We start from the raw sequence: 14,120 nt of genomic DNA, 5'->3' as shown, positions 1-14,120 counted from the left end.
AAATGTTTAAATTAGCATTTTTCTGCATTAGCTCAGTGTCAGATTTATGAAGGAAGAATTTTGTTCATACATTCTGTTGTGTTTCAGAGATGTTTGAATCTTCCAGCAACAACGTTTGACGTTCCAAACAAAATTCCCATCATTTTGAACACCTGGCGAGTACAATGCAACAATTCACCTGACAAGTAACAAATCGAATGTTGGCTGCTTTGAGTTCTACTTTAACATTAAAATGTATTTAATAATTAGCCATTGACTGTCTCAACTTCAGCCACTTAGGCCCAAAACTGCAGAACACCATCCCTGATCTCATCATCTTGCATCCTCACTGTCATCAATTGAAACACTCCTTAAAAATCTACCTTTTTGACCAACAATTGGCTCCCTATCTCAATGTATCATTCTATGGGTCAGTGTCAACATTTGTCTGATTTTGATCCTGTAAAGTGTCTCAGGCTGGTCATTAAAGATGCTATACATATACACTATTGTTGTGGTATTGGAGTGTGAAAGATGATCTCCGCTTGTCTCATGGCACTAATAACAATAATCAGTTTATAATGATTCAATTGTTCCTGAACTGTCCAACCTTCTATCCTTCTTTTACATTGGAGTTCATTCAAAACATGGCTGCCAATATCTAATCTCAATCCACAACCCTTTTGCCCCTCAGGTGTCCTCATATCTGTGTTGGTTCCCCATTCCTCAACATCCAGCATTTAAGATTCTCATTCTAATTTTTTTCATGGCTTCACCCTTACCTATCTGTAGTGATTGAAACGAGGGCCAGGGGGATCCATTGACTATGAAATCCTTGATTAGGGTTTTTAACCTGGGTCAATCAGGGAGACCTTGCTGACAGATATAAACAGGAGATTCAGAGAGTCAACAACAATAACAACAACAAAAATAGAAGTTGCTGATAAAGCTCAGCAGGTCTGGCAGCATCTGTGAAGGAAAATCAGATTTAACGTTTCGGGTCCGGTGACCCTTCCTCAGAAGTGTCTGATCTGATTTTTCTTCTCAGATGTTGCCAAACCTGATCCTAGGGACTTGCTCTAGGCTAGCTCGTCATGCATTGTGCATATGTAAATAAAGTGTGACTCGGTGATGGGATACCAGTCTCTGTGAAGTTATTTCAGTGGTAATGAGAGAAAACAGTACATGCCTGAAGAACATTTGCTCACAACTGTCATCTTGGAGTTGGGGTAAGCATTTGTGGCATCATGCCTTTATTCGGGAAGCTTGACTCGTTCAATCCTGTCATCGAAGACTGGGCCATGTATGTGGAAAGAATATGTTATTTTTTTCTGGGCAATAACATTGGGCCAAACAAAAAGTGACAAGTAATTCTCTTCCGTTTCCCGCACCTCAGCCCTCACACCCCTTCCCCGTAATAACAACAAAGACAGAATTCTCCTTGTCCTCACATATCACCCCATCAACCTCCAGATTCAACGCATCATTCTCCGCCACTTCCGCGACCTGCAATCTGACCCCACTACCAAGGATATATTTCCCTCCCCACCCTTATCTACCTTCTGGAGGGACCACTCTCTCCACGACTCCCTCGTCCGCTCCACACTCCCCGCTAGCCCTACCACCTGCGGCACCTTTCTGTGCAACTACAAGAGGTACTACACGTGCCCCGACACCTCCCCCGTCATCTCCATTCCAGGCCCCAAGAAAGCCTTCCACATTAAACAGATGTTCACCTGCACATCTGCTAATGTGGTATATTGTATCCACTGTCCCGTTGTGGCCTCCTCTGCATCGGGGAAACCAAGCAGAGGCTTGGAGACCGCTTTGTGGAACACCTACGCTCGGTTTGTGACAAACGACTGCACCTCCCAGTTGCGACCCACTTCAACTACCCCTCCCACTCCTTGGACGACATGTCCATCCTGGGCCTCCTGCAGTGCCACAACAATGCCACCCGAAGGCTGGAGGAACAGCAACTCATATTCCGCCTGGCAACCCTGCAGCCCAATGGTCTCAATGTGGACTTCACAAGCTTCAAAATCTCCCCACCCCCGACCTCATCCCAAGACCAGCCCAGCTCATCCCCGCCTCCTTGAGCTGTCTGTCCTTTCTCCCACCTATCCGCTCCTCCCACCTCACTGCCTAAACCCCACTCCCACTTCCGACCTACTTGCCTCATCCCCGCCTCCTTGACCTGTCCGTCTTCTCTCCCACCTACCCGTCCCTCCCTCCTCATTGACCAACCCCCATACCAACTCCCTACCTACACTCACCTTTACTGGCTTCATCCCAGCCTCCTTGACCTGTCTGTCTTCTCTCCACCTATCTGCTCCTCTATCCACCTTCCATCATCGCCTCCCCCTCTCTCTATTTATTTCAGAGCCCCCTTCCCCTCCCCCATTTCTGAAGAAGGGTCCAGACCCGAAATGTCAGCTTTCCTGCTCCTTTGATGCTGCCTGGCCTGCTGTGTTCATCCAGCTCCTCACTGTGTTATCTCAGTAATTCTCCTGACTGCTTGCAGACCTGCAGCATTTTTGGTTATTAGGAGCCTAACTTTCCCTGAGGCACCAAATACTAAAACCTTTTAAGAGTTGAAGGGTTTAGTTAAGGAATATTATGACCTTGAACCTCCTTCTAATTCTGAGATGCTATCAGTTTTATTTGGCTGTTCAAGAACGAGGGGAATCCATATCAGGATTTTTGATGAAGTTAAGACAACTAGCAGAGGCAAACGATTTTGGATTAATCCTGAATGAGATACAGAGGGACTGTTTGGTATTTGGGATTAATGACGTAACTATACAAAAGCGCGTATTAGCTGAAGCCCAATTGGACTTCAAACAAGCACTACAACTGGCTTTGTCATTAGAAAATGCAGCAAGTGGAACATGTGAGCGACGGGGCATCCCAATGGAAGTGAACACCCTTACCTGTCTGACTGAGCTTGAGGAACACCACTTGAGTGTAGGCAGTCACTGATCCTCACGCAGGGCATATCCTGATTAGAAGGACCTGCGGTCAGCCCACAGGAAAACTCCAAAATTAAGTCAGGCCTCGGGCGAATGACTGAAATGTTCTTCAGGATCCAGACTGGCAAGCTATTATAGTTGCTGCCTCTGTAAGTAGTTCGTGGAAAGATGTAAAAACAACAGGGCTGTTTAAGTGGATGATTTTAACTTACCGACTGGCAATCCCTTACTGCTAGAGGTTTGAATGGGGCAGAATATGTTAGGTGCATCTAGGTGGACTTCTTGAAACAATATATAGATAGTTCAACTAGGGAAAGGGCTGTACTATATTAAGGAATTAGCCTGGCCAAGCAATTAGAGTTTCAGTGGGGGAGCATTTTGAGGAGAATGATCATAATTCTGTAAGTTTTAAGATAGTTAGGGATAAGGATAAAACTGGTCTTTGGGTGAAAGTGCTAAATTGGGGGAAAGCTAATTATAAACAGTATTAGGCAGGAACTGGAAAAATTAGATTGAGATGGTTGTTTGAGGGTAAACCTACATTTGACATGTGGGAGTTTCTAAAACCTGTTGATCAGACTTCAGGAGCAGAATTTTCCCATGAGATGAAAGGTAAGGATGGCAAGATTCAAGAATTCTGGATGACAAGAGATACTGAAATCTAGTCAAAAAAAAAGGAAGCACATGTAAAGTTTAGTTCGCTGAAATCAGTCAAGACTCCTGAGAAGGAAGCAGGAAAGAACTTAACCAAGAAATTAGGAGGACTAAAAGGGGCTATGAAATGCCTTTGGCAATTAGGATTAAAGAGAACCCCAAGGCATTTTAAAAATACATTGGGAGCTAGGGAAAGGGAAGGACCACTCAAGGACAGAGGAGGGAATTTATGCATGGAGCCAGAGGAAATGGGTGAAGTTCTTAATGAGTATTTTGCATTGGTATTCACCACAGAAAAGGACATGGATGATGTTAAGATTAAGGAGGAGTATGTTGATATTCTAAGGCCTGTCGATATTATGAAGGAGGTGTTGGGTGTCTTGAAAAACATTAAGGCAATTAAGTCCCTGGGGACTGATGTGATCTATCCCAAGATATTGAAGGAGGCAAGGGAAGTGATTGGCAAGTACTTGACAGAGATCTTTGTATCCTTTTTAACTGCAGGCAAGGTCCCAGAAGACTGGAGAACATGGAATGTTGTTCCTTTGTTTGAGAAGAACAACAGGAATAATTCAGGAAATTATAGGCTGGTGAGCCTAACATCAGTGATAGGAAAATTACTGGTGAAGATTCTTAGGGACAGGATTTACTCACGTTTGGAAAAGAATGGACTTATTTGGAATTGTCAGCATGGCTTTGTGCAGGGGAGATCTTGTATCACAAATTTGATTGAGTTTTTGGAGGAAGTGATGAATACGATTGAGGGTAGAGAAGTGAATGTTGTCTGTGTGGACTTTACTAAAGCATGCAGTAGGCTGATCCAGAAGATTAAGTCACATGGATTCATAGTGAATTGATTTGCACTAAGTAATGATGTTCGTTTGAAGAGCTGGTACTCCTTCTGCACTGTGTCATTTCAGTGATACTGTGATCGAGTGCTAATTGGTTGTGCCATCAGCAGCTTCTACACATGCTGTTTCAAATACAGTCTCTTTTTTTTCAAGTCTTCCTCTTGCATCCAAGTCTGATGACTGAAAAATGAAAGGCTTTGACTTCGTGTTGCTTTTTAACAATATTTATTCATGCTGGCATGATGATTTTTGAAATCATTCACACAATTACTGAGGTCAGTTTGAAAAGATTACCAAATTGCAGAAAAAAGCTGAAAGGCCAGCAGAGTGAAATCAACACAGTGAAACTTCACGGAGCTGGAAAATTGTTTGTTATCTTCAGCAATAATCAATCAGATCTGGCAAGGAAGCTTGATTTTAAAGATGGCCATTCACCTCTCCTCCGTAAAAGTATTAAACTTCTGGAGTAATGACTGTTTCATTTCATGTCTTCAAAATTACACTTGAGCTAAACTACTAAAGAGTACTGGAAAAGCAGGAAGTAATTTTTCAGAGTCAGAATGTCACCATTTTTTCTCATGGTCAAGTACAACATGGCTGCAATGAACTTGGTTGAATACAGTTGGTTGTTAATACAGCAAGTAATCAAGAAGGCAATTGGTGTCAATTAATTCATTGATGGAATAGATATATAGGGGAAACAGGAGGTGTTATGGTTCGGAGGTGTATCATAACAACAAATTGATTCAAGTATTCGTGGTGGGGCTGGTGTGTGGAAGGAGCTGTGAAACTGAACAGTTAATAAACTCTATCCACAATGAAAGATGTCTTGGCTTCTGTGACACTGACTGGCTTGAATCCAGTTTAATAATCATATGTCATGGATCTTTTGTGGTTCCAAATTTTAAAGTCTGTGAGTGAAGAGGAGACCAGGGGACCTGTAGAATCTTCTCACTGATGTCTGAAATTGAATGAGTTATGATCAAAAATTGTTTCTGAACGTTGATTTCATACTATATGTGATCAAGAATATCTTGGGATGAACATAAGATGATGGCACAAAAAACAAATGGTTATCGTACCACTGGTCATAATAGAGGGAAAAGTTAAAAGTCAGAAGTGAAAGCAGGCTTACCTATCAAAGGACAAGCCTTCAAATAACTAAGAGAGGGGATCGAGGAATCATCCCATTTATCTGTTAATATTCTGCTGTCAGGATTTTTTAAAAGCTTTTTTGAAGTTAAATGTATGAAACCAGCATCTGCAGTTATTTTGAATTAGTTTGTGTTTAATGAGACGTGCATATCTGTACATACTGTAATTCTAAATATGCAATCTAAGTTGGAATCTACTGCTGGAAGAAATATATCAGCTCTTCAAGCTCCTTGACTGTGTTGTAATGGTGTGTCCTATCAATCTGATTAATTATTGGGAGCTTGAAATTCCCAAGCAGCAAAACAAGTTCCCAATAGCTAAAAGTCATCGTAACCTTGAAAAATGCACTGCGATGCTTGACAATTAGTTTTTATTTATTGATATATTCTTCAAATAAAAGAAATTCATACAATATTTTTGAACTATCACTAACTAGGGTAAACTGTAATTTCTTGAACTATCCACTGCCTTTTAAATTTCAACTGATTGCTAAGTGATCATTTTGTTCCCTGACAATAGTGCATTTAACACATTCCTCTGTTCATTACTTTAACATGTTACCTCGTGAACACACTGAAACATTCATCTACTATTTACTTTCTGATATCGAGAGACTCCAGTCAAGAAAATTGGAAGTGGTACAAATTGGCAGCCCTGCCCTCTGTTCTCTAATCTGTGACTCTACATCAGGAATGCAGACTTACAATTTCATGGCTTTAATAACTTCAGCTGAGAAATAGCAGTTTGTAAAAACAGGACATAAATGCTGAATTAATTCATCCAAAATTCTTCTGTTTGATTTTAACCACATGTCTTACCTGTGTTAGTTCCAGCCACCCTACCCCGGGTCAGCAAATGTGCAGGAAGTGTCTCCAGCTACAGCTCCTGGAAACTCGACTTTCAGAGCTAGAGCATTGGGCTGGGGACACAGTGGAGTATCTGCGAGGCAGAGAGCATCATGGATAGCACATATAGAGAGGTGGTCCCACCACAGGCTCAGACTCTGCAGGCAGGAAGGGAATGGGTGACCACCAGACAGAGCAAGAGAGATAGGCAGGTAGTGCAGGAATCTCCTGTGGCCATTCCTCTGCAAAACAGATACACTATTTTGGGTACTGTTGAAGGGAATCACCTCTCAGGGGAAAGCAGCAGCAAGCAAACTCTTACACCATGGCTGGTTCTGCTGCAGAGGGGAGAAGTAAAAAGTGTGCCAGGGCAATAGTCAAATGGGACTCAATTGTAAGGGGAATAGACAGGCATTTCTGTGGCCACAAACGAGACTCCAGGATGGTATGTTGCCTCCTTGGTGGTCAAGGATGTCTCAGAGTGGGTACAGGACATTCTGGAGGGGAGAGAGAACTGCCGGTGGTCGTGGTACACATCGGTATAAGCGACACAGGTGAAAAAAAGGATGAGGTCCTAAAGGCCAAATACAGGGAGCTAGGAAGAAAGTTAAGAAATCGGACTTCAAAGGTAGTGATCTCAGGATTACTACCGGTGTCACATGCTAGTCAGAGGAGAAATGACAGGATATATTGAATTAATATATGGCTGAAAAGATGGTGTCAGGGGGTGGGTTTCAGATTCCTGGAGTATTGGGACCGGTTCTGGGGGAGGTGGGACCTGTACAAATTGGCTGGGTTATACCTGGGAAGGACTGGGACTGATGTCCTATGGGGAGTGTTTGCTAGAGCGGTTGGGAGGGTTTAAATTAATACACCAGGGGGATGGGAACCCATGTAAGGAGCCAGCGAAGAAGGCAGCAAGGACAAAAACAAAAGCTAGAAAAGGAAATAAGAAAAGTGATAGGCTGAGAAACCAAGGACAAGATTCAAACAGGGCTATTGAGAAAAATAAGGAGGAGACAAACAGTTAAAAAGACAACCTTAAAGGCTTTGGATGTTAATGCGTGGAGCATCTGCAATAAAGTGGATGAACTAATCACACAGATTAGTACGATATAATTGGGATTACGGAGACATGGCTGCAGGGTGACCAGGGATGGGAACTGAATGTCCCACAGTATTGAGTACTTAGGAGAGACAGGCAAAAAGGAAAAGGTAGTGGAGCGGCATTGCTGTTTAAAGAGGAAATGAACAAAATAGTGAGAAAGGATATTAACTCTGATAATGTGGAGTCTGTATGGGTAGAGTTGAGAAATACCAAGGGACACAGAACATTAGTAGGTGTCATATATAGACCCCCAAAATGCAGTAGTGATGTTGAGAATGGCATTAAACAGGAAATTAGAGATGCATGTGATTAGGGAATATTGGTGATCATGGGTGATTTTAATCTGCACGTAGATTGGGCAAATCCAATTAGCCACAAAGCCATAGAGGAGGAATTCCTGGAGTGTGTATGGGATGGTCTTCTTGACCAAAATGTGGATGAACCAACTAGAGAGCAGGCCATCTTAGATGGGGTGCTGTGCAATGAGAAGGGAATCATTGCCAATCTCGCTCTGCAAGACCCCTTGGGGAAGAGCAAGCATAACATGATAGAATTTTTTATCGAGATGGAGAGTGAGGTTGTTGATTCAAAGACTAGCATGCTGAACCTTAATAAAGGAAACTATGAAGATATGAGGTGTGAGTTGGCCTTGATAGATTGGGGAGAGTTACTTAAAGGAATGACAGTGGATAGGCAATAGCAAACATTCAAGGAACACATCGGGGATCTGCAACAACTGTTTATTCCTGCCTGTCGCAAAAGCAAAATGAATAAGAGGGCCAATCCATGGCTTACAAAGGAAATAAGAGATAGTATCCAATCCAAGGAAAAAGCATACAGATTGGCCAAGAAACATAATAAATCTGAGGATTGGGAACTGTTTAGAATTCGGCAAAGAAGGACCAAGGGATTGATGAAGAAGGGGAAAATACAGTATGATAGTAAGCTTGCAGGCAACATAAAGACTAATGCTAAGATTTTATTTAGGTACATAAAGAGAAAGACAATGGTAAAGACAAATGCAGGTCCCTACAGCCAAAAATGGGGGAATGTACAATAGGGGACAAAGAAATGGCTGAGAAACTGAACACATATTTTGGTTTTGTCTTCACAAAACAGGACACAAATCAGATTCCAGAATTGTTGGAGGATGCAAGATTTAGTGAGCGGGAAGAACTGATGGAGATCAATATTTGTAGAGAAATGGTGCTGGGAAAATTGTTGGGATTGAAGGCCGATAAATCCCCAGGGCCTGATAATCTACATCCCAGAGTACTTAAGGAAGTAGCTCTAGAAATTGCTGGTTATCTTCCAGGATTCTATAGACTCTGGAACAGTCCCTGCAGATTGGAGGGAGGATAATGTCACTCCAATTTTCAAAAAGGGAGGTAGAGAGAAAACATCAGTAGTGGGGAAAATTCTCGAATCCATTGTCAAAGGTTTCATAGCAGAGCAATTAGAAAGCAGTGGCATGATCAGACAGACTCAGCATGGATTTGTGGAGGGAAATTCACGCTTGACAAATCTGTTGGAGTTCTACGAAGATGTAACTGGTAGAATTGACAAGGAGAAGCCAGTCGAAGTGGTTTATTTGGATTTTCAGGAAGCATTTGACAAAGTCCCAAATAAGAGATTCCTGTGCAAGATTAAAACGCATGTGATTGGGGGAAGGGTATTGATATGGGTAGAAAACTGATTGGCAGAGAGGAAACAAAGAGTAGGAATTATTGGGTCCTTTCAAATTGGCAGGCAGTAACTAGTGGGGTGCCATAGGGATCAGTGCTGGGACCTCAGCTATTCACAATACATTTTAATGGTTTAGATGAGGGAACAAAATGTAACATCTCCAAGTTTGCACACGATACCAGACTAGGTGGGAGGATGAGCTGTGACGAGGATGCAGAGATCCTTCAGCATGATCTGGACAGGTGGGTGAGTGGGCAAACCAATGGCAGATGCAGTATAATTTGGATAAATGTGAGATTATTCACTTTGGAAGCAAAAACAAGGCAGCAGATTACTACCTGAATGGCTGTAAATTGGGAGAGGGGAGTGTGCAGCGGGCCTGGGTGTCCTTGTGCACCGGTTGCTGAAGGTAAGCATGCAGGTACAGCAGGTGGTAAAGAAGGCAAATGGTATGTTGGCCTTCATTGTGAGAGGTTTTGAGTACAGGAGCAGGGATGTGTTGTTGCAGTTATACAGGGCCTGGGTGAGACCACACCTGGAATATTTTCTGCAGATTTGGTCTCCTTCTCTGAAGAAGGAAGCTCTTGGTCTTGAAGGAGTGCAGCGAAGGTTTACCAGGCTGGCATATGAGGAGAGATTGATTAGGTTGGGATTGTTTTCGCTAGAGTTCAGACAAATGAGGAGGGATCTCGTAGAGACTTATAAAATTCGAACAGGACTGGACAGGGTAGATGCAGGGAGGATGTTCCTGATGTTGGGTGGTCCAGAACCAGGGGTCACAGTATGAGGATTTGAGGTTGAACATTTAGAATGGAAATGAGGAGACATTTCTTCACCCAAAGAGTGGTGAGCATGTGGAATTCATTACCACAGGAAGTAGTTGATGCCGAAACATTGAATATATTCAAGAGGTGACTAGATATAGCATGTGGGATGAATGGGATCAAAGGTTATGGGGAGAAAGCAGGATTAGGCTATTGAGTTGGACGATCAGCCATGATCGTGAAGAATGGTGGAGAGTGCTCAAAGGGCTGAATGGCCTCCTTCTGCTCCTATCTTCTATGTTTCTATGTGTACTTATTATGAGTCAATGCCTCTGTAATAACAGCAGAAATGCATGCTGTCATCATGTTTGTGAAACCATATCCTGGGACAGCTTACTTTTTTTTGTTTAAATATGATCATATCGAAGAGATAAAAGAGAAAACTACTGAAAAATAAAAATAGTCAGCATTTAAAAAAGAATGCCATCCCCCATATGGGATGGAGAGCAGGGTAATTATTCTTCCCTGTGTTTTGAGAGATGTTTAGCTGTCAGTCAAAATCACTTTAAACAGATGAATAGCTCAATATCACATTGCAGATTGTGGGATCTTGCTGCACACACATGCACTGCCATGCTTCCTACATGACCACATTGTCTAAGCTTCAAAAGTGTTTATTGGTTGTAAAACACTTTTGGGAAGGCATGAGATGATAAAAAGAAGCTATATAAATGCACATCCTCCTTTTCCTCCTGAATAACTTCCTTCAAGAGAGGGCGAGACGATGGAGGAAGGAAGACTGCTAATATTTGGCAGCTTTACCATAATTCAACATTAAAGCATTCACTTGCTGATGCCACAGACAGGACGGTAGAGAAACTGAATAAAGCTTTTAATACAGACATTTCCTTTTACAGTTTCGTTACATTTGACCTGTTTGTGAACATTTTTGAAATAAAGCAATATTAATGTAATCTGCAGAACAGAATGTTTAACCTTGCAGGATAACAAATGTGCATATGAAATCATTCAACAAATTAAGCATTATGAGTCCTGAAGAAACTCACAATTGTCTTCTAAATATTTGAACTGTCATCCGTAACATATGGAAAATATTAAATGTTTCTGCAGCCCAGTTGTGGCGACAGTATTTCTTGTCCACATGAGTCTGCGGAGTGACCATTAATAGACTAGTCATTCTGTTTAAGGAGCTAACAATTCTGTGTGTTACTATTAGTGTTATGGAAAGAATTTAATCTTATGACTGTCTCCCTCAGGGACTAAAGATACAGTTGTGCTATCAATATTGCTCCACCTACTCAGATAAAAGGAAGCAGATGCCACAACTCCCTTCCAATCAGTCAGAGTAAATCTGGGTTGTCTGTCATTAGTCACATAGTCACAGCTATAAGCAGACTGCTACCTTTTACAGCATATGCATGAGCCCACACCCAAGCAGGCTTTGGAATGCAGGGAGATGTTGGAATGGCTCCAACTGCTAAGAGCTATGTTGAATAGACAACAATTAATGTCCTTGCGTGGGAGACGAAAGTGACTTTAGTCTGTAGCCATCCTGTTAGTAACAACCGTCCCTGGTCATTGCTTTCTTAACATCGGTTATCAACAAGTAAAGATATTAACAAAATGATACAGCATGGATCAAGATATACAAAAGTAAAGCTATAGCATTATTGATTTTCACCCCTTCAGTGTTAGCTGCTATGCCTTCAGCTGCTGAGGCAATAAACCCTGGGAATTTCTCCATAAACCTCGCTCATCTCCTTTAGATGTTCCTCAAAACATCCTCCTGCAGTGATACATTTCCTAACATTTCCTTACAGCACCTGGAATCAGATGTTGTTTACTAACACTCCCAGAAATCATTTTAGAGTGGTTTTACCGCACATTTGAGATGCTAAACCAATGTAAGTTGTTGTTGGAATTCTGAAGAAGATACATTTGGACTTGAAACCTTAACACTGTAACTGTCTCCACAGATGCTGCCAGACCTGCTGTGTTTCTCCGGCATTTCTGTTTTCATTGCACATTAGCGTTGTTTGTGTCTGCTTGCAGTTGCTGGAAAGTTCTGTTTCTTTTTCCTCATTTCATGGCTTTTATTCTCACTCCTTCCATGCATTTCCACCCTGCCCCTTCAACCCTGCGGACCCACATCCTTGCTTCCACTGCAGCACTCCAGATTACATAAGCAGTGTCCACTTCTTGGCTTCTGATACCTGGACTTCAAGGCAAATCTGTCATCTGGATGTGTGTTTACAGGGGGAAATGACTTCCCTGTATATGTAATGCTCTACAAAGCTATCTGGCAAGCATAGCTGGAAGGATGTACACTCCAGAGGCAAGCTCCATGGAGTAATATTACTAAATCCCTAAAACAGCTGTGTGGTACTGGTATGCAGGCGAGCTATGTGATGTAGAAAGGCTTAGCATAGTCACAGTTGCAGTGCCAAGATCATGTGGATCTAATAAACACATTTTGTTTGTGTGTAGTACCACTAGTTTGAAACATCCTTCAGGATGAAGAGACTTCTGAAGAGAGAGTCTGCTGGTTTTATGAGTGGATATTATAGATTGTATCATTCTAATTTTGATAGTCTGCAAAAGCAATGATCTGTAGCACTTCCAGAAAGTGAGTTGTTTGTAGGGGACACAATCAGACCCAATAACGTAAAGGAAAATGTGAAGCTTGGAAATGCCAATTGGAATGATCAAGTACGTTGGCCTCTTCATTCTTCCTTTAGTGTCACCATGGCATTGCACTAAAAATAACTCTTGTTTTGCAGTTCATTGCTTCTGACCCGAGTTAGAAATAGCAATGACCGTGGGAACAAGTGAGTTTCCAACAAACATAAGAGGTTGTTAATGGCAATGGTGTGATCTCAAATATATTGGCATATTGGTTATTTCCTGAAAATTGAATTGCACACTGTACCTTCACACTTCACCCAAACGTGATCAGGTTGGGTTTTCTGGTAACAACTGAACTAAAACACACAGAACTTTGTGAAGAATGCTGTATGCACAACTTATAACTTGGTGTGAGGTTGTACCCCATCACACATTTTTTAGTGGGTTGTGCATGAGGGTTACCTATTCTTCATGAGCTTGAATATAGTGATAATTTACTGGGACATTGTCTTAATATTTACATTTTCATTTACATTTTTCTCCTCTTCACTCACTTTATATATGCCCTTCCTTATTTGCTCCATGTTCTAAGATTTCCATTCCCTTTCCTACATTTGGTTAAACAGCCTTTCTTGCTTTGTCTCCAATAGTTTTACCAGTAATAAGTTAAAATTTTTAGAAAATGAGCAAAACCAATATTCTCCCATTAATTTCCCTATAACATTTCTCTGAACGTCCTCAAGCAGTATCCAAAGGATTGATCTATAATTCCTAGAGATTCCAGCACAATTGTGGTGGATTGGCAAATTTGTCCCTCCACTTCAATAACTCATCTTCAACTCTTCCAACCATTTGGTTTTGTCCCTCTCTCCTCTTCGAAAGGAGCTAATTCCTTGGTCAGGTAACATTCCATTAATTTCTCTCATACCTTGCAAATTCAGCCATTATTTGGGTATGAACGTTAACAGTGAGGGGGACAAATTTTCCAATTATGGGAAGAAGGAGAGCTTATCTTCACAGACCCTTATGCCCACTTGCAGTGTTTGAGTTGGAGTGATGGAGAGTGCGGTCGATATAATGATCAGAATCAGGAACCTGCATGATTTCCTTTTCTCTAGCACAGTGTAATCACAATTGGAATAGCCTTAATCATGCCTTGATCAAGCTGAGACTAGCTCATTTATTTGGACCAGGGATCTTCCTGGTCTGTGTAGCTCGTGCGGAAAGACTATGCTAACAATACATACTACTGCACGACTGTAAGAACAAGATCTAGGCTGATGTGCAAGCAGAGTGCTGGGAAAGAGCTTCCCTATCTGACTGTTTCAGAGATAGTAGGAACTGCAGATGCTGGAGAATTTGAGATAACAAAGCGTAGAGTTGGATGAACACAGCAGGCCAAGCAGCATCAGAGGAGCAGGAAAGCTGATGTTTCGGGCCCAGACCCTTCTTCAGAAATG

The sequence above is a fragment of the Rhincodon typus genome, chromosome 12 (assembly GCF_021869965.1).
Source record: "Rhincodon typus isolate 14 chromosome 12, sRhiTyp1.1, whole genome shotgun sequence".
Classification (NCBI taxonomy): domain Eukaryota; kingdom Metazoa; phylum Chordata; class Chondrichthyes; order Orectolobiformes; family Rhincodontidae; genus Rhincodon; species Rhincodon typus.
Note: the sequence above shows the minus strand (reverse complement) of the source record.